This window comes from Sorex araneus, chromosome X, assembly GCF_027595985.1.
Source record: "Sorex araneus isolate mSorAra2 chromosome X, mSorAra2.pri, whole genome shotgun sequence".
Taxonomy (NCBI): Eukaryota; Metazoa; Chordata; class Mammalia; order Eulipotyphla; family Soricidae; genus Sorex; species Sorex araneus.
The window spans coordinates 18,186,052-18,204,919 of record NC_073313.1 but is presented as its reverse complement, the minus strand read 5'-3'; positions in this window follow the sequence as shown (position 1 = coordinate 18,204,919).

The window sequence follows — 18,868 nt, the reverse complement described above, 5'->3', positions numbered from 1 at the left end:
TTCTCTGACTGAAAGACATTTGGGTTGTTTCCCATTTTGGGTTATTACAAATAGAACTGCATTGCACATTTGCATACAGGTTTTTGAGTGAACATAAATTTCCATTTCTTTGGCATATGTACAATTCTGTGCTGTGTAGTAAATGTAAATCTTGATTTAGATGAAACTACAAAACTATTTTCTAGGGTTTGTCATATCATTTTGATATAAAATTGAGCCATCAATTTTCTCTGTATCCTTAACAGAATTCTGTTTTCACTATTTTTCATTTTAGAAATTCTGATATATGTGTAATTTCAGTTCAACTTTGCATTGCTTTAAGAAATGCTTATTTATTAACTGAATATTATCTGGGGGGCGTTCAATGCTTAAGCCCTACAATGCTGGCCACTTCCAGGGTTATCCTGGCTATGCTCACAAGTTTCAGGGCTTCGTCTAGAAATGTTCATGGGTCCATGTCATAGTGGGGTTTTAAGGGCGATCGATCTGTCTGTGCTATCATAGACTCTAGACTATCTCCCTGGACCTGAATATTATTTTTGGTGAACTCTCTGGTCATGTCTTTTGTCCAGACCCCATGTTTCCATTTTATCCCTTCCAACTTAAATTTTATTTCCTCTTTCTCATGCAAGGTCCCATGTTAGCCCTTGCACTAGAGACTCATTTCACTGGAAACTGAAAATCCAGAATAATCTCCTCAAGATTCTTTACTCAATCACATCTGCAACCCCTTTTGCCATATTAAATAACATAACTGTAGTCCGCAGGGGTTACATTGTGGGCATCTTTTGAGGGAGTGGGTGCTATGCAGTGTCGTATGGAGGGTGATAGTGCTCATGTCACTATCACATGACACTATCACTGTCATGTCACTATCACGATCAGTCTTAGGTGTTCTAAGGAGCAAGACTGTGAGTTAGACAAATTGTGGCTTGTATTCCCTTTCCAACTTTATAAATGGTGTGATTTCCAGGGAGTTTCTTAAGCCAGGTAAACCTTTGTCTGCCAAACTGTCACCCCTATCGTGGTTGAGATGATAGCTGCCCCTCCAAACTACTGAACCCTTCCATAGCATGTGCTTATGATTGGGAAGCAACTTTCTGCAGGGTGTCAGCGTCTCATTTCACCACTTGCGTCTTAGAGGGAGGCTTATTCCTAGCTCGCACTAACAGAATGTGGGAGATTGGAAGTGATATGTGTCACTTGCGGGCTGAAGCATCTCTGAGAACGGGTGTATTCTCGACGCTATCCTCTTTATATGCTCATCCATGTTCATCCCCAGGTGACCTTGGAAAGCTAGTGGGGACGATGATGAAGATTCTGCTAGCCTGGGTACCTGAATAACCACACAGAACAGACTCCTTCCTCCTCTCGCTGCCAAAATGGATGAAACATTTCTGCAGCTTTGAGCTACTGACATTTAGGATTATTCATCACAGCAGCTGGTGTTGTCTTGAGCAATGCATCTGCCTTGCTGCCTTGCGGGCTATTATCATCCGTGGCCTCGAAACTGCAGTAGTGTTTGTAGGACGAAGGGACTCACAATCTGGAAAGTCCTGAACTCTTCTGTCCCGGTGGTTTTCAAACTCAAGCAGGGGGCAGAAGCCCTGGAGGGCTTCTTAAAAAGACAGAAGTGAGGTCCCACTTGGGGAGTTTCTGGTCTGGTGGTGGAGTTCTTGATACCTTAAAGATCTCATTTAATTTATAGCACTTCCCTGTCTTCTCTGCTTGCTCTTGACTTCTCTGAAGGCGAGCACTGGTTCCAAGTTGAAGAAATTCCATTCCAGGGGGGCTGGAGCTATAGTACAGCATGTAGGGCTTTTGCCTTGGACGTGGCCAACCTGGGTTCAATCCCCGGCATCCCATATGGTCCTCTGAGCACCGCCAGGAGTAACTCCTGAGTGCAGAGCCAGGAGTAACCCCTGAGCATCGCCGGGTGTGACCCAAAAAAGCAGAAAAAACATTCCATTTCAGAACTAGCATTATGCTGGCAAAGAGGAGGGCCCTGACTCATATTTCAGCAAGGACACCAAGTGGGAGTCTTCTGCTGCAGGGTGTGAGTTAGAACCAATGCAGTGTTTGAGCCACTATGGTCAAAAGATGTGACAATTTGTTTTAAGCTTATGGGCAGCTTGGATGGGACCTTGGTTCTCTCTGCTCCTGCGAAGGCATCCGAGGAGCAGCCGGCCAGCAGCACCACCGAGCAGATGTTCACTCTCCACTCCTGCTGCTCTCTCTTTGAAAGTGCTCCTGGACTGCACTGACTGCTTTGCGTCCCAGCAAGTGTATGCATTCTCCTATCAGGCAAAATTTACTTTGCATTTGCCTTCTGGGAGCTTCATCCATGCATGAACGTATTCACTTGATCAGGAGGGAGGATTTCGCTTGAGAGGGCGGCTGCCTGTTTGTGAAAGTGCACGGACCCTCTTTCCTCGCAGCGGGGCTTCCCTGCCACACAAAAAAGCCCGGGATTCACAGCAATCAGTGCACACTCCTCCAGGGCTGAGCCTCCTGAAGGCTGAGGAGGCAACCTTCTGTGGTGTGTCGACAGGCTCTGGGGGGGTGCCTGGGAAGCAACTATTAAAGAGCGAGTGTTATCTGGAAAAGAGGGAGGGGGGCTAAAGAGCCTTGGTAATTTGGGGCCTTGGCAGGCAGGAGCTGTGAAAGTTGGGCATTAGCAATTCCAGAGCATGTTCTGATTTAGCAGCTGAACGCTGACTGGGAGCTGGAGGGGTGGCAGCGCGGGGCATGCCAGGTTCCTGCAGAACAGGAGGACAGGGGCTGCCTTTGGGTGAGCCTGCCCGGCCCTCCCCTCCCCTCCCCGCCCCCAGTCTCGGGCAATTCCGACAGTGAGACCACCTCCCACTTGGGTTGCCTTTTGAGCCCTGAACTAGATCCAATTTCAATTTCTCGGGTTAATTTCTCCTCTACTATAAACAAACTCTTGTAAAAGCCGAGGAGCGGCAAGGATGAAGGATGAAGAAGCTCTTTTTCCATTATGGTCTCTTTCTCCTGATTGGTTGGCAAATGGCTTTTTTCAAGAACAGCGACTCTCAATTTTGCCCTGGGTGGGGGGTGGGGATGTGGAGGGTGTCTGCTTGGCGCTGGTGGCCGCGTGCAGGGGAGCGGCACAAGGGGCTGAAAGGGGAGTGTGGAGCTGATGGGGGCGAGGCAACCCAGCCAGTCTGCGGCTTGCTTGGCTCTGTGCTGGGGGCTTTCACTTGTGCTGAAGAAGGGGGAAGGGGAAGCTGTACCCCCCTTTCCCTGGGGGACCTGGAGTTGAACAGTAATTCACAGCGTGGTGCAATGTGGGAAAATGTAAACAGGCTGTGTAGCCAGGCTTGGCCTCTCAAACTCAAGTTAATTGCTGCCTAAATCTCTTTGCTCAGCCCTTGTTCCAGTATCAAGCTATTCTCTAACTGAATTTTTAAATTTTACTTTGGGCATTTGGGGGAGTTGGGGTGTTTTATGTGGTAATTTTCTGAGAGCACGATTTTCTCCCATTTCAAATCATTGCTAATGCAGCTGATTTGGGAGCTAGTACGATTTTTAGCCCATTAACCTCTTCTCAACGGCTAAGGGGAGCCAGATCCAGGATCATCTCCCCGCGCCTTGCTTGGTTTTGATTTTCTCATTTTCATTCCCAAACCCACAGAATTGGTTTTTTCCTGCGCTGGGCTTTGATACCAAGCCGGCTGCTGATTTGTTCTACTTGTAGCTTCATTTCTGTGTGTCACCATCTATGTCCACAGAAATCTTGCAATCCCTGGGATTTGTAGACCAAAACCTTAGAATGAGTGGCCTGCGTTTAAATTTTATACTTTCTTCCAGCCATGGGAGAAAAAATGAGCATTTTCTGAATAAGCATATGTGAGTTTATTTATATGTGTGTGTCAATGGATTCTGTTTATGACTGCTGACAGATTACCTTAAACATTCTCTTTTATTCTTTATGTAGTTTATAAGTGGTTGCTCTGGTTCTGGTGTCTTTAAAATATTCAAGCATGAGCTGAGCTTTTTTTTCAGCTTTATTGAGGTATTGACAAAATTGTGAGCTATTTAAAGCAGGCACCGTAATGATTTGATACATTCATACTTTGTGAAAGGATTCCCTCATCTTGTCAGTGAACACGTTCACCACCCCACATTTGTCTTTGAAAAGCATTTGTGAGAACATTTAACTTCCCCACTCCGAGCAAATTTCATTTCACATTACAATGCCATCAGCTGTACTCACCATTCATCATTATTGCTGGACATTTATGCCTTTCTACCAAATTGCTCTTAGGTCTCCCAATTTCTTATCTCTACACTTCCTTTTCTGCAGAGTTTCTTGAACTCAGTTTGTTTTAAATAAGATTGCAGGTATGTAAGACCAAGTAGTGTTTGTCTTCCTGTCTTATTCCACCATCATAAGGCCCCGAAAATCTATCTGTATTATTGCAAATGGCCGCTTTCCCTTCTTTTTAAGGGTGAATAGTAGTTCATTATTATGTGCGTGAGCGTATGTGTCTAAAACACAGATATACATTCACAGAACAATCATGTCTTTTTTTCTCTATTCTTTCATTATTGACACTGAGGGGACCGAGATCAGTTTTAATTCAAAGCTGTATGTGAGTAGCAAATCGTCACAGGAGTAGTTTCCTGTGGTGGCGCTGTATGCACATTGCATTCATATGAAAGCTAGGAAGATAGGCCAGTTGAGTGGCAAGTTGTGTTTTGACTCTGACTTGGTACCCTCCACACAATACACCTCTCATCCACTTGTAGCGGAAAAAAACATCACAGGCTTTTTTGGATTTTTTTCACTTAAGTTTGCTTATGCCATGGACTGGAGCAATAGCACAGCGGGTAGAGCGTTTGCCTTGCATGCGGCCGACACTCGTTCGATTCCTTTGTTCCTCTCAGAGAGCCCGGTAAGCTACTGAGAGTGTCCTGCCTATACTACAGAGCGTAGCAAGCTGCACATGGCGTATTCAATGTGCCACCAAGTCTCAAAATAGAGACATTACTGGTGCTCACTGCAGCAAATCGATGAACAATGGGACAGCAGTGCTACAGTGCTAAGTTTGCTAAACTGAGGTTTGGCATGGATGGATTCTGACCATCTTTGGAACTTCTCCCCACCCTCTACCCCATCCCAGCTCCATTTGGGTTGTCACGGTGGGAAACGATACTTGGGATGCACCTATACTTGGGCTCTGGGGTCAGGCCTGCATCAATCATTTGTTTCGTGTGTCAGTTAATACGGGATGAGGTGGGGTACATAGTCCTTTCACAAAGGAACGGACTGTCTGGGTTAGTTGCATCGTGAGTGATGCTGCAATAAACGTAGGATGGAAGGAGCTCATTTGAGTAGCCTGGTGGAAAACAGTGTTCTCAAAGTGAGGGTTTCAGACTGAGCATTAACATCCCCTGGGAACTTGTTAGTACTGCTGCTTCTTAGGACTCACCCCAGGCATGCTCAATCAGAGACTTAAAGGGTGTCCATTTATATTTCTCTGAGGGATTCTGATACATGCACATGTCTGAGAAACCTGACATGGAAGAAAAAGTCTGAGAGGAGGCAGTTACTTTATAATAGAACTAGAACCTTTCAGCTGGGCATCAGAAATCTGTAGTCCAGTCATGACTGTCTCCTTGTTCTTAAATGGAGAAACACTAACTTCACAAAACAATTTGTGTAATTTAACAGAATAGTATCTTATTATTTTGTTTTGTTTTGTTTTTGGACTACAATGGTGGTGCTCAGTGGTTGCTCCTAGTTCTGCACTCATGAATTCCTCCTGGTCATGCTCATGGGACCATATGGAATGCCAGGGATTGAACTTGGGTTGGTGACATGCAAGGCTAGCACCCTACCCATAGTACTACCGCTCTGGCCCCACATAATGGTATTTTTGAGTGGCAGCGTAACAGACTAGCTAAGAGCACAGACTCAGAGTGTAGTTCTGATTCAAATCTCTATCGTTTTAACTGGTACAAATCATTCCTCTGTGACCTGCCAATATGGAGATAATAACAGTATATCTACCTCATACTGTTATAAGGATTAAATTACTTAAAATGTATAAAGCACTTACAGTGTTCTCAGAATAAGTGCATATAAGTGTTAAAGGATAATACTGTTGAAAAATGCTGAATTCTTTTCCAAATTGGCTACACTACATAATGTTCATAACTGAAATGTAAGAATGGTTCCAATTTCTCCAGACCCATACCAATATTTGCTGTTTTCTGATCATTGCCATCCTAGTGGGTGTGAAACGGTATCTCAGGATAGTGTCAATCTGTATTTACCGGATGACTAGTGATATTGAGCAGTTTTCTATTGTTATTGGCCAAGCTACCATTTCAGATAAATAGCGTTTTATATTTAGGAGTATCAATAACTCTCGTCTGTCTTTGTATCAATAACTCTCCTCTGTCTTTGGGCACACAGGTAGGAGGACTCTTTCCAGGTTGAGCCCAAGTTCCTCAGATTATTGACGGGCTCGAGTTTCCAAGAACCTAACTAGCTCCCTCCTTCCCTCCCTCCCTCCCTCCCTCCCTCCCTCCCTCCCTCCCTCCCTCCCTCCCTCCCTCCCTCCCTCCCTCCCTCCCTCCCTCCCTCCCTCAATCCCTTCCTTCCTCCCTCCCTTCTTCCCTCCCTCCCTTCCTTCCTTCCTTCCTTCCTTCCTTCCTTCCTTCCTTCCTTCCTTCCTTCCTTCCTTCCTTCCTTCCTTCCTTCCTTCCTTCCTTCCTTCCTTCCTTCCTTCCTGTTTTGGGGCATACACAGCAGTCAAAATTTACTCCAGGCTCTGAACTCAGAGATCAATTTTAGTGGGCTTGAGGAACCATATGGGATACTGGTGATTGAACTCCAGTTGGCAATGTACAAGGTAAGCACCCTACTTGATGTATTATTGTTCCAGCTCCCTAACTTGCTTTTTCATCACTTAAAATCTTTTCACCTAAAGATTCAGGAGCAAGTCTATAAACTGCTAAACTAAAATAAAACACGTTGATTAGAAAGTGCTTGATTTGTTTCCTATAAATTGATTTTTTTTATTTTTCTTGGTTTTCTTTTTAAAGCTACTTAGCCTTCTGTAGAAAAAACATCAACAAACTAAGGCTGGATATATATAGATATCAATGTGTGCATATTTGGAGGTGGAGATTTCAGTTGTTTTGTATTTTTCTTTACATTCAGAACACCTATGTGGCCAAGTGAATTATAAAATTCTAAGATATTTTCATTTGTGTGAATCTGAGTAACAAATGGTACACAGGATTCTGCCATTTTCTTAAGTGAGGAATATAGATGGTGCACAGTGGGTAAAATAAATTTGATTCCCAAGTAGCCACAGAAAATTATTGAGATGTTTCATAATACTGATGGCATTAGGATAATAGAGAAAGGGATAATGAATGGAAGTTGACATGTTTTCCAGAGTTTTGATGTATAATCCTGCTGACTCAACAGAAAAAAGCCATAAACTAAACCTCCCAGTTTCCCAGTTCCTTTACATTCCACTTGAGCTGGATACTGAGGTCTGACATCTAGGCCTTCCAGAATGCCCTGTTACATATTACAAACATATTGCTACTGGGTACAACAGAACGGTCCTACTGGTTTTCCACTGAGATGGAACCTTACATTCAGACAGGTAGCGTGTGAAGAGTCGAGCCAGTGTATCGATGAGTATTGGCGGCAGATTCTTCAGGTGTTCGGGTCTGACCTTGTCCGGACCAAGTACGCATCTTTACCAATGAAATGGTGTGTCAGATTTCAGAAGGGAGAACAAAGTTGGGAACGACATATCCATCCTGTGGAATTTGGTACGTGGGCAGGTGGACATGGCTGTCAAAGAGATCCGAGTAGAAGTCTTGAATAATCCTCTCCATTGCCTTTCTAGAAGATGTGATAGATCCATCGGGACGTTGGAGGGCAGTCATCTTGCTCTTGTAGTTGGAGAAGGACAGGCAAGCATTGCGAATACTTTTCCTGGTTTCTGCTGCACTGGCCAACACTGCTGCTGTTCTCTCTTTGAGGTCTTCCCTTTATCGCATCTCTGCACAGCTTTGTGAGCTTGGACGTTAGCTTGTGGTTGCCTGAGGCTCTCGCCAAACCACGTTGACGAATGAGCTTGAGAGTTTCCGAAGACAGGTGTCTGTTTGTGGCTTTCTCACTCTTGGCATCCTTCGCACAGTCATGGAGGTGCTGAACCATTCGATCGTATTCCTCGTCGATGTTGTCAAGGACGGCATCTTCCCACTACTGCTGCAATAGTGCCAAAGAGCTCCCAGTTGGTGGTCATTCCGGGAGTTGCCTTGTTAGACTTAAATTTTGTAGACTTTTCTTCCCGCTCTGTGAAGTAGAATTTTGCACGAAGGAGATGGTGGTCCGACCCCGTTTGGAATTTTGGGACAACAGCGACATTGGTCAGACAAAACCTTCGATTGAATATGATGTGATCAATTTCATTGTGGAACTGTCCATCGGGAGACTCCCATGTCCAGCGTTTAGATTCGGCCTTCTGGAATGGTGAGTTACCATGGATGGTCTTGGTCGACATGATGAATTCAGAAAGTCTCTCATCCTGATTGTTCCATTCTAGGCCATGTGTCCCAATGCGCAGTTCTTCGGGAGAACTTCTCAGACCTATCTTGGCATTAAAATCACCAACAATGATCTTGTTGTAGGTGTGGTCTTCTTTATAGAATGTGTCCAGTTCCATGTAGAACCTCTTAATTTCTTCTTCATCGTAGTTGGAAGTTGGTGTGTAGACGACAAAGATAGAAACTGCAGGCAGTGAGCCACATCTTTTCAAGCGTAATCATCCAGTTTGGGTTGTTTGGCATTTGAATGAATTGATGCTCATGGCCAAGTTCGTGTTGACAAGGACACCAATGCCTCTGTTGTCACATGTTCCGAGGAAAAATTCTTCTCCAGTGTCAAAAATGGTGTGATGTGATTGATGTCTCCTCGTTTTGGTCAGACCAATGATGTCATACTTGATATTCTGCGCTTGCACCATCAGGTCCTCGATGGATGCTTCTGATGCCAGCGTACGTGCATTGAAAGTACAGACAATCATTTTAGTCTTTCTTCGTTTTGGCAGTCTAGTTCGTCCCCGAGATTTTTTCAGCCTCTCCTTGCTCATCATTATTAATGCTGCCATATTGGGGGCTCTTTTGGTGACAGGTGAATGAGGCCAATTGTTGTTACTGTAGTTGGCATATCGAACACGCCACGGGTAGCTTGCTAGGCTCTGCCGTGTGGGCGGGATACTCTCAGTAGCTTGCCAGGCTCTCCGAGAGGGACGAAGGCTTTTAGGGCAGCCTCCAATTGCCCTTAGATTTGTTACCATGGTTCACACCAAATTTAAACCTATCAAATATGGTGCGGGAATAATGGGTATTATGTGTCTTACAGTGTGTCGCGTGGCCGAGAAGCAGCCGCGGTATGGAGAGCAGCCTATAGCGTGGTGGTGGCTGGGTAGGGGATGTAGTGGGGTTCAGCCAGTGAGGTATTTATCTGGCTTGAGTAGGGTGGGGCGTCTGGGTTTGACCCCTTTCTCAGATGCTGGAGATTGGAGGAGGCAGACAGAGGATCTTGTTTCCAGGTCTCGTTGAACCTAGAGTTCAAGGTCGCCAAGTTCTGCTTACCTGGTTTTGCGGGGCTTCACTCGTGCGTGAGGTTCAGCCCAAGTGTCCGGAGAGCGGCCTGGAGCGTGGCGGTGGCTGGGTAGTGCATGACACATCCACGACATCAGCAACTATCGCCCAATCTGCCTGCTGTCTGTCGTCTACAAGTTGTTCACTCGTGTCATCCTGAATAGAATAGGCAGAACACTAGACAAAGGACAACCATGCGAGCAAGCCAGGTTCCAAAGGGGATTCAGCATGATAGACCATATCCACACAGTGACCAAACTCATTGAAGTTTCGAGAGAGTTCAAGATGCTGCTCTGTCTAACGTTCCTCGACTTAAAGAAGGCCTTCGATTCTGTTGAGATTGAGGCTGTCATCGAAGTCCTGGCCAAACAGGGCGTTCAAACTCAGTATATCAAAATCCTCCGTGAGCTGTATTGTGGATTCACCACCAGGATCTCACCATTCTACAAGGAAGTGATCATTGATGTAAAGAGAGGAGTGTGGCAGGGTGATACCATTTCACCAAAACTCTTCAGTGCCACCCTCGAGAACATCATGCGATGACTGGAATGGGAGGGAATGGGAGTGAAGATAGATGGTCCGCGATTACACCACCTCTGCTTTGCTGATGACATTGTTCTCATAATACCAAACATTAGCCAAGTGGTAGAAATGCTGGCCTACTTCGACCACGAGTGTGGAAAAGTTGGATTGCAGCTGAATCTCAACAAGACGATGTTCATGAAAAATGAACTGGTCCCTGAAGCTCCATTTGCTCTCAATGGAATGAACATCTCCGAATGAAGCAGCTATGTGTACCTGGGTCGAGAACTCAACATGAGGAATGACTTGGTGCCAGAATTGCGCAGGAGGAAGAGAGCAGCGTGGAAGGCCTTCAAGAGCATCAAAGAAGTGGTTAAGAGGACGAAGTACCTCCGGCTCCAGGCACATCTTTTTGATTCCACCGTTCTTCCTGCACTAACATACACCTCAGAGACCTGGGCCCTAGGCAAACAGGATGAGAACGCTATTCGGGTATCCCAAAGAGGAATCAAAAGAGCTATGCTAGGAGTATCATGTCTCACTCAAGTGAGATAAGGAATCCGGAGTTCTGACCTCCATCGACGGTCAAGAATCAGGGACACTGTCTCGTTTGCCAAGGCATCAAAAATCAGATGGGCTGGTCATGTAATGAGATTCAGAAATGACCGCTGGACTAGAACTGTTACCAACTGAATTTCACGGGATATCAGAAGACCTCGTGGCCGCTCACCAACTAGATGGTCAGATTTCTTCGTCAAATCCCTGAATGAATGATTTGAGGCTCTTCCTGTGCCTGGAGTAAGCAGATATCATTGGGCTGCACTAGCACGTGACAGGGACAAATGGAGATGTTACTGGCGCCCGCTCCAGCAAATCGAAGATCAACGGGATGACAAGTAATAAAAGTGATACAAGTGATTGCTACTGGGTAAATGCTCAGGTTATTATGGAGAAGATGAGTTATGATCCTAAGAACTATGGAAACAAGAACACGGAGTTCTGTTGTTTGGGTTAAACCAATAGTGGACACTGATCACCAGCAAGATTCCTTGAAGAGTTATAGAAATGGGCTGAGTAGGAATGGAGACTTGATTTCATGTTTAGCCCATCCATCTTTTCTCTAAAGTATTGAGGGATATCTTCCAGAAGAGAGGGATCTACGGAGAGGATCTTAGCAACAAGGAATGTCTACATAATGTGGTTCATTCATTTGTAAAATAAACATTACAATAGTAGTAGAGCTGGTATTTGATAAAATGTATGTAGCATACCAACAGAAAGTAGGCAATCAGTAAAACATGTTATTCCGTGCTCGTAGATGTTGGTAATTTAGGTTGCAGAAGAGATAAAGTACACATTTGTATTTTACTAGCTAACTATTGCTTTGTTGATAGAATCATTTAATAGATTTTTTATTTTTATTAAAGAACTGTGATTTACAAAGTTATTGATAGTTGAGTTTTAGTCATATAATATTTCAACACCAATCCCACCACCACCACCACCAGTGCCAATTTCCCTCCACCATTGTTCCTAGATTATCTCTCCACCCCAGCCCCCGCCCCAACCTCGTCTGTCAACTTAACAGGCACATTACAAAATTTCAGTGGTTGTAGCTTAGATCACATGTTTTCGGTTTTGTTGACTCTGTGTTTTAATACCTACTAGGTAGAATCAATTGTTTTGGGCACAGATAATGCCATGCTGCATAAAAAAAAGAGTATCTAAAAGTTAGCAATCTAGTTAGGAAGTGAATTCTAGAGGATTGTGTCAGTGACTTGCAGATGATTGAATAAGGTGCCATTGGAAGACAGAAAATGAAGTAATTTGTTGCACCCGGGGCAAGAAGGGCGCACAAGTCACAGGTGATATTCTGAGAAAAGATGAGTTTTGAGCTTTTTGGATGGAGGAGTTCACTAGTTGGAGAGGACCAGGAGAACATTTCCTGAATGAAGTGGCAAGTAGTGTGAATCTACTCACAAGTTATGACAGCTTTGGGGAACATTGAGTTTTCTAGTCAGGACAGTATGAACATGAATTCAGGTGGCTAGTACTTAAATGTGTGGTTGAGAGAACATGAGCGAGGTGAGTTTTATGATGATATTTCAAGTGGTCCTACATCTTAAGGTCTTTAAGCTAAACATCTTAGTCAAAAATGAGAAAGGATTGGGTTTTGGAAGTTGTACGACTGTTTTCCCTAATAAATAAAAATTTCAACTTACTGGCAACATGCCAAATACTAAACATAACCCAGTTGGAAAAACTGTTTAGAAAAATTACTTATGGAGAAGAAACCCAAAATTCAATCAGAGACTTGGTTGATCACCTGACTGCTGATTATTGATGATAAAAATCCTATTACAATAAAAACCATTAAAAAAATTGCCTGTTTCACAGCTATTTCTATCTCTAGGTAGACAGCAGAGAAACATCACTTTCTTTTTAGCTAGTCATATTAACTATCATACAATGGAAAGCTCAGAGCAATAAATTCCATCTCTGTTCCCTGTATATCTATCCAACGAGCCCTTTCAATCAGGAAAGATACCGCTATTGGACAACAGGCAGGAAAAGAAGCCTGAGGTGAACAATATCTGAACTCCGATTCATTTTTCTCTTCAACTCTTAATCCTCATGCAACCAATCCCTGACTTCCTTTATCATCTCCCATACAAATATCCCAGTCCCTTTGTTAAGAAAAGTTCATTGGGACTCCTAAACCACCAATCCAACTTCCCAAGCAAAATACTCGAAACCCAGATATACTGAGCTCAAAAAGGATACTCAGCTGATCTTCAAATAAGGTGAATTCTTGGCACCTGAAAATTCAACAACTGTCATTCTGACCATGATTTCTATTTTGGAGGGGTATAAATTTCAAGAAATGCAGCAAACCTCTCACTAAGGGAAGTCCAACCTGATGCTAGCCTCCAAATAGTAAGGTGGCTTTGTTTTCTTTGCTTCCCACATACTTTCTTGCTCAGGAAGTTACATTTTACTGCATTCAATGAGGGATTCTATGGGCCATGGGTTTACCTATTCGGGCACTGCAATAGTTCTCAAGTTGATGCCTTAAGGATGTTAAAACACTATTTTTATGCTTAATGTTTGCTGGATCTGAGTGGAAATGGGAATCTTTAGCTGCCTGTATATGTCTTTTCTAACCCTATGAAACAGGGAAAAAGCAGAAATAGTATAATGAATTTTCATGAAATTTCACCTGGATTTACTTATTAATACATTTTAGGCAGCAAGAGAATAAAGTCAAATAATTGATGAGATAGAGTATTAGTTAAGGTAACACAACTTATTCTAACAGACCTTCTCTGTCTCTGTCTTTGTCTCTCTCCCCGATAAAATCATTATTTACTGAGCCATTTATTGAGGCTAGCTAGCAGACATCATGACCCTTTACCTCTAAATATTTCAGTATGTATGACGTTCTCTTATAAAACCACAGTGCAATTACCCAATTCAGGAAATTGAGCATTGATATACCACCATTAGCAAGTATAAGGTCCATATTCAAATGTTGCTAATTGTTTCAATATTGTCCCTCAGAGCAATTTCTAAATAAACAATCCATATTCCAACCCAGGATTCAACATTGCACTCTGTTGTCTTGACTTTAGTCTGGAACTGTTCCTTCAGCTGTCTTTGTGATATTTGAGGACACTTTTATTTTGAAGAGTACAGACACAGGTTTCATAGAACTCTCCTTAATTTTAGTATGTCTGATGCTTTCTCATGATTTGGTTCAAAATCTGCATTTTGGTCTAAGAATTTCCTTGGATTTTAAGTTTTATTTGTGCTAATTAACAGCGTAATTTTTTTATACAATGAAGTCATTCTCAAATGAATCTTCTGTTACAAAATATCATGGGGGTGGGCCTAAGCCATAGTGCAGTGGGTAGGGCAGTTGCCTTGCATGCAGCTGACCCAGGGCTTAATCCACTGCATCCCATATGGTCCCCAAGCCCACCAGGAGTGATCCCTGAACACAGAGCCAGTAGTAAACCGAGGCATTGCCATGTGTGGCCCAGAAACAAACAAAAACACAATGGGGCACTGTAATGGGGCGTGCTCAGAAGACTCATTAGAGTGGGATTTTCACTGTTGCATCTTCATTAATACAGATCATGAAAATCGCTTTTCAGGGAGCAGAAGTGGACATAGAAGCGGACATAGAAGACTGTTGAGTCCCTTCCTTCTGATAGTGTGAGTGTGTCCATGATGTCTCTGTGTTCCTATATTTTCCCTTTTGCTATAGCACATTGTCATCCCTCAGTTAAGCATCCGAGTCACTGGTGGAGGGAGTGATGCTATAGAAGGGCATTTATGGGCAAAAATCTTCAAGTGGCTCACATTACTAATTGTTACTTTTACAAAACACACAACAACATATAATAAATAATTCACATTAAACTCACTTATCAGAACATGAGAAGTTCATTTTGTGATACAATAGCACTGAGTGGGATTATTGTTAATTCTCAATTATTCATTAAATGTACATGCATGGTCCTCACTCATAGACACTAGTAACATTGAAGAGCTTTCATTGATTCAAGTGCGGAGTGTTGCTCTTAGTAAGATGGGAAGCAGAAACAAAGCAAACTTAAATATGTGTTTTATTTCTTCCATCTTTCATTCACTCAATGGAAGGTTATTAAGCTCCGTGCAGTGTGTCAGGGTTTTAGGGATTAAAGACCTAGTCCTTGTTCTCATACATTTCTTATTAAAAACCAGTATTGAGACTCTAAAGACAGAGTCCAAATTTCCCTCTTCATTAATGGCATCACTCCACACTGTCCTAATTTAGGTGGAGGTAACAGACCAGAGAGATTTCCGTATGGTCGTTTTGTGACTCTAACATATCACTATTGACATCATCTCTAGGTCTATACTTGAACTCCCCAGGAGCCAAGAAGCCCTCTTGCAGCGTTGATCCATGCTGTCACCTCGTCTTCAGCCTGCCATTGACCCCTTTAACTTGTATCCTTCTAACTTTTTTTTTTTTTTTTTTTTTTTTTGCTTTTTGGGTCACACCCAGCGATGCTCAGGGGTTACTCCTGGCTTTGCACTCAGGAATTACTCCTGGCAGTGCTTGGAGGACCATATGGGATGCCGGGGATCGAACCCGGGTCGGCCGCGTGCAAGGCAAACGCCCTACCCGCTGTGCTATCGCTCCGGCCCCTGTATCCTTCTAACTTTTGATGGCCTTTAATACATGTCTATGTGAAGTTCTGCCTTTGATTATGCTATTTATTTCTTAAATTGTGCCATTTATATTTATCAACTCATTAAAAAGCTATCACAGGGCCCAGAGAGGTAGTATAGTGGATAGGTCATTTTTCTTGCATGTGGCTGACCTGGGTTCGATCCCTAGCATCTCATGTGGTCCCCAGGGCCTACTAGTTGTGGTTCCTGAGCGCAGAACCAGGAGTAAGCCTTGAGCACCACTGGGTGTAGCCTAAAACTGAAAAAAAAGAGAAAAAACATTACAATGTGAGCATAGTATAATGAAATAACACTGAGCTTGAGTTTAGGTGATATGGGGTCATGGCTGAGGAAGGGATAAGCTAGCGTTGTTTGTCACCTGGTGTTGTTTCACTTCTAGGGCACACATACTCAAGTAGTCTTTCATTTCTAGGTTCTCTTAGTTACATTTGGCCATGTCACTGAGTTCTATCCAGACAAACATGGCCTGAAATTTCTTAATCACTTCTTGGCCTGATTTACAGAAATGTGTCACTGGTTCTGCTAAGTTCTTTTCTTTTTCATGCAGAAAAGCTACGTGGTGGTAGGAGAGCCACAAGACAGTAGGCATCTGGTTCCTTAAATCACCACCCGGACTCCTGTTTTCCCCCTAAAACTAAGAATATCTCCACATTGAATTGTTTCAAAACAAAGACAGACATGCCCATTTTTTTAGGTCCCTGAATTGCTGGTGTCTGAGTAGCTATTTCTACTATAATAAATGCCACTAACTTTGCCTTGTTCTCTTACCTTCTCTCTCCTGATGGGCAAATCACCTAACCTCCATATTTTTATAATATTTTCTGTCAATTGAGATAATAAGATAGGTTTTTCTAAGCCTCATTTTACAGAAGAAAAATACTCTTTAAATGAGGATGCAAACAGTAGGTGGTGCTATTATTAGATCTTGTCCCCATAGGTGGATAATAGGATACTTTCCAGCCTGGTACCACATTTCCCCACTAATCAAGCTACATTCCTGGCCAAAAGCAGAACTGGAGCTCTGGAATATCTGAACTGCTCTGTGCAAATCGGTTTGAAGGAGCATCAGATCTTGCCAACTCCTTCTGACATGTCAATCTGGGGACAAGTCTGCCTTGGTCAGGCTCCTTACTGCTCCTGGGCTATAGGTGATATCCAGATCTTTTGCTTCTGACCAACTCATCTCAATCATAATCTCAGGCAAGTCATATGCATCAGGACTGTGAGTTCCCATTTATGGGATCCCAAAATATCTAATAATAGTAAATATAATACCAAATGTTCACAATGTACCATTATTCCACGCATTACCCCCCAGCCATTTTCACAGTCACTGAAGGAAGGGGATATGCTCTGCTCCATATTTTGCAGCTGATAAGACTATGGCTTAGAGAGATTCATAAATCCACATGAAGAACCACAGTATAGACAAATTCAAATTGGTGTCTTTTAAAAGAACTCTGCTCTTGAGGCTGGAAGATAGTAGAGTGTTTAGGTCATATGCTTAGCATCACTTAATTCCAGCACCTTGTGAATTGCCAGGTGCAGCTCAGGAAGCCCCCCAGCCGTTCCAGGGTGGCCTGGATAATCCCCAGCACTGCAGGACCTGTGCACTGTCACATCCTCAGGCTCTTACATACCACTGCTGGCTTGTTTGTTTGAGAATTGCTGGTGGGGGCCCCAGTCCTGCTGAGTAACCTCTGGGATGTCCCCCCGCTTTAAAAAATAGTATAAAAAGCCTCTGCTCTTAACTTCTTTATATGCAATACTTGACTCTATCTCACAGTCCCAAAGCACCCTTCCCTTATGAGTTTCACTGATAAGAAAGTCACATATCCTTATGAGAGAAAAAGATTTGACTTTAGCAACAATGATCTTGTTGGCTGCTTTGAATGGACATTAATATTCCTGTGCACTTTTCTCCAGATATGCTATCTATTCATCTTATTTGCCGTACCTGTGATTTTCTTGTAAGTTATGATAATGATTTTAAAGTCAGTATCAGTATTCATGGTTTAAGAGATAACACTTGGGTAGGACTAGCTTGCATAGGGCCGGCTACTTTCAGTGGATTCTCTGTGGGCCATAAATCCACTTTTTAAAATTAAATCACTATGAAATACACAGTTAAAAAGTTTTTCATGATTGGGTTTTGGTCATACAATGTTCTAACACCCGTCCCTTTACCAGTGTACACTTTCCACCAACATTCCCAGTTTTCCCCCTTCCATCCCCAATCTGCCTCTATAGCAGTCACTTTTCCTCTCTCTCTCTCTCTCTCTCTCTCTCTCTCTCTCTCCCTTTCTTTCTCTCTATCTCCTTTTGGTCATTATGGTTTGCAATGCAGATACTGAAAGGTTATCATGTATATTTCCTTACCTACTTTCAGCACTCAATTCTTATCCTGAGCAGTCATTTCCAACTATCATTGTCATATTGGTCCCTTCTCTATCCTCACTGCCCTCTCTCCCACATTTGTGGAAAGCTTTCAACCATCATCAATCCACTTTGGGATTTATCCCAATGTGACCAGCCCAGGGTATGAAGTGATTGTCTAGACATTTCCTACTCTGCTAGTTGTAATGCCTGTCAAAAAGTCAAAGTCATTGGATGATTTTGATTGTCCTATGGTAGAAATTTAACACTCCAGATCATGTTTATCTGTGCTGAAACAATATCCCACAGGATTTTTCTCTGCAGATTCCCCCTTAAGCCCATCTTCTATGAAGTTGAGGAATTTGATTACTAGGCAAGTAAGTCCTGTGTGGTTAGAGAAAGGCAATCTATGACCATTTCTTCTTGTGAAGCATCTAGTTCTTAGTTGAACTTGAAATATCAAAATGCATTTTTGTTTATCTTGAGAGATTAAAGGTCCTCAGGAGAAAGAGGACCACTCCCTAGGGTTAATATCACTAAATGTATAGTTGAAGTCAAAGGGAAAGCAGAACTTGATTGCCCAAACACAACAAGCATACATTGCTAATTCCCCAACCACTTGGTGGGATAGGCCTTCTCCACTTCATCTTGCAGATGACGGGCTAAGCTGAACAGACCCAATGAACTGGCCCCCGCCAGACAACTACTAACAAGGGGCACACAGCCCAAATGACCTCTCTGCTTAGAACACATCTGTTCCCTAAATAAGGAATTCCTGTCATCGAAACATCCATAGGACTGTGAGGCAAGAAACCGAAGGCTTGCTTTGTGAGAGTCTTTCTGGTCAACTGTGGTGAGCCTGCCCTCTTCATTGTGCATTACCCACAAAAGAATCTCCACAGATGCCAGAGCGCCCCCACCCCCCCGGGAATGAAAGAGGACCAAGCAGGGGAGATCTTAGTGAATATCTGGAAGATGGAGCCAGAGACCCATGCACTTCCAATTAAGCAGCATGCCTTCCATGGCCCGCTCAACGTCCTGCGCCTTCTCAAAGCGTACCCAGAGA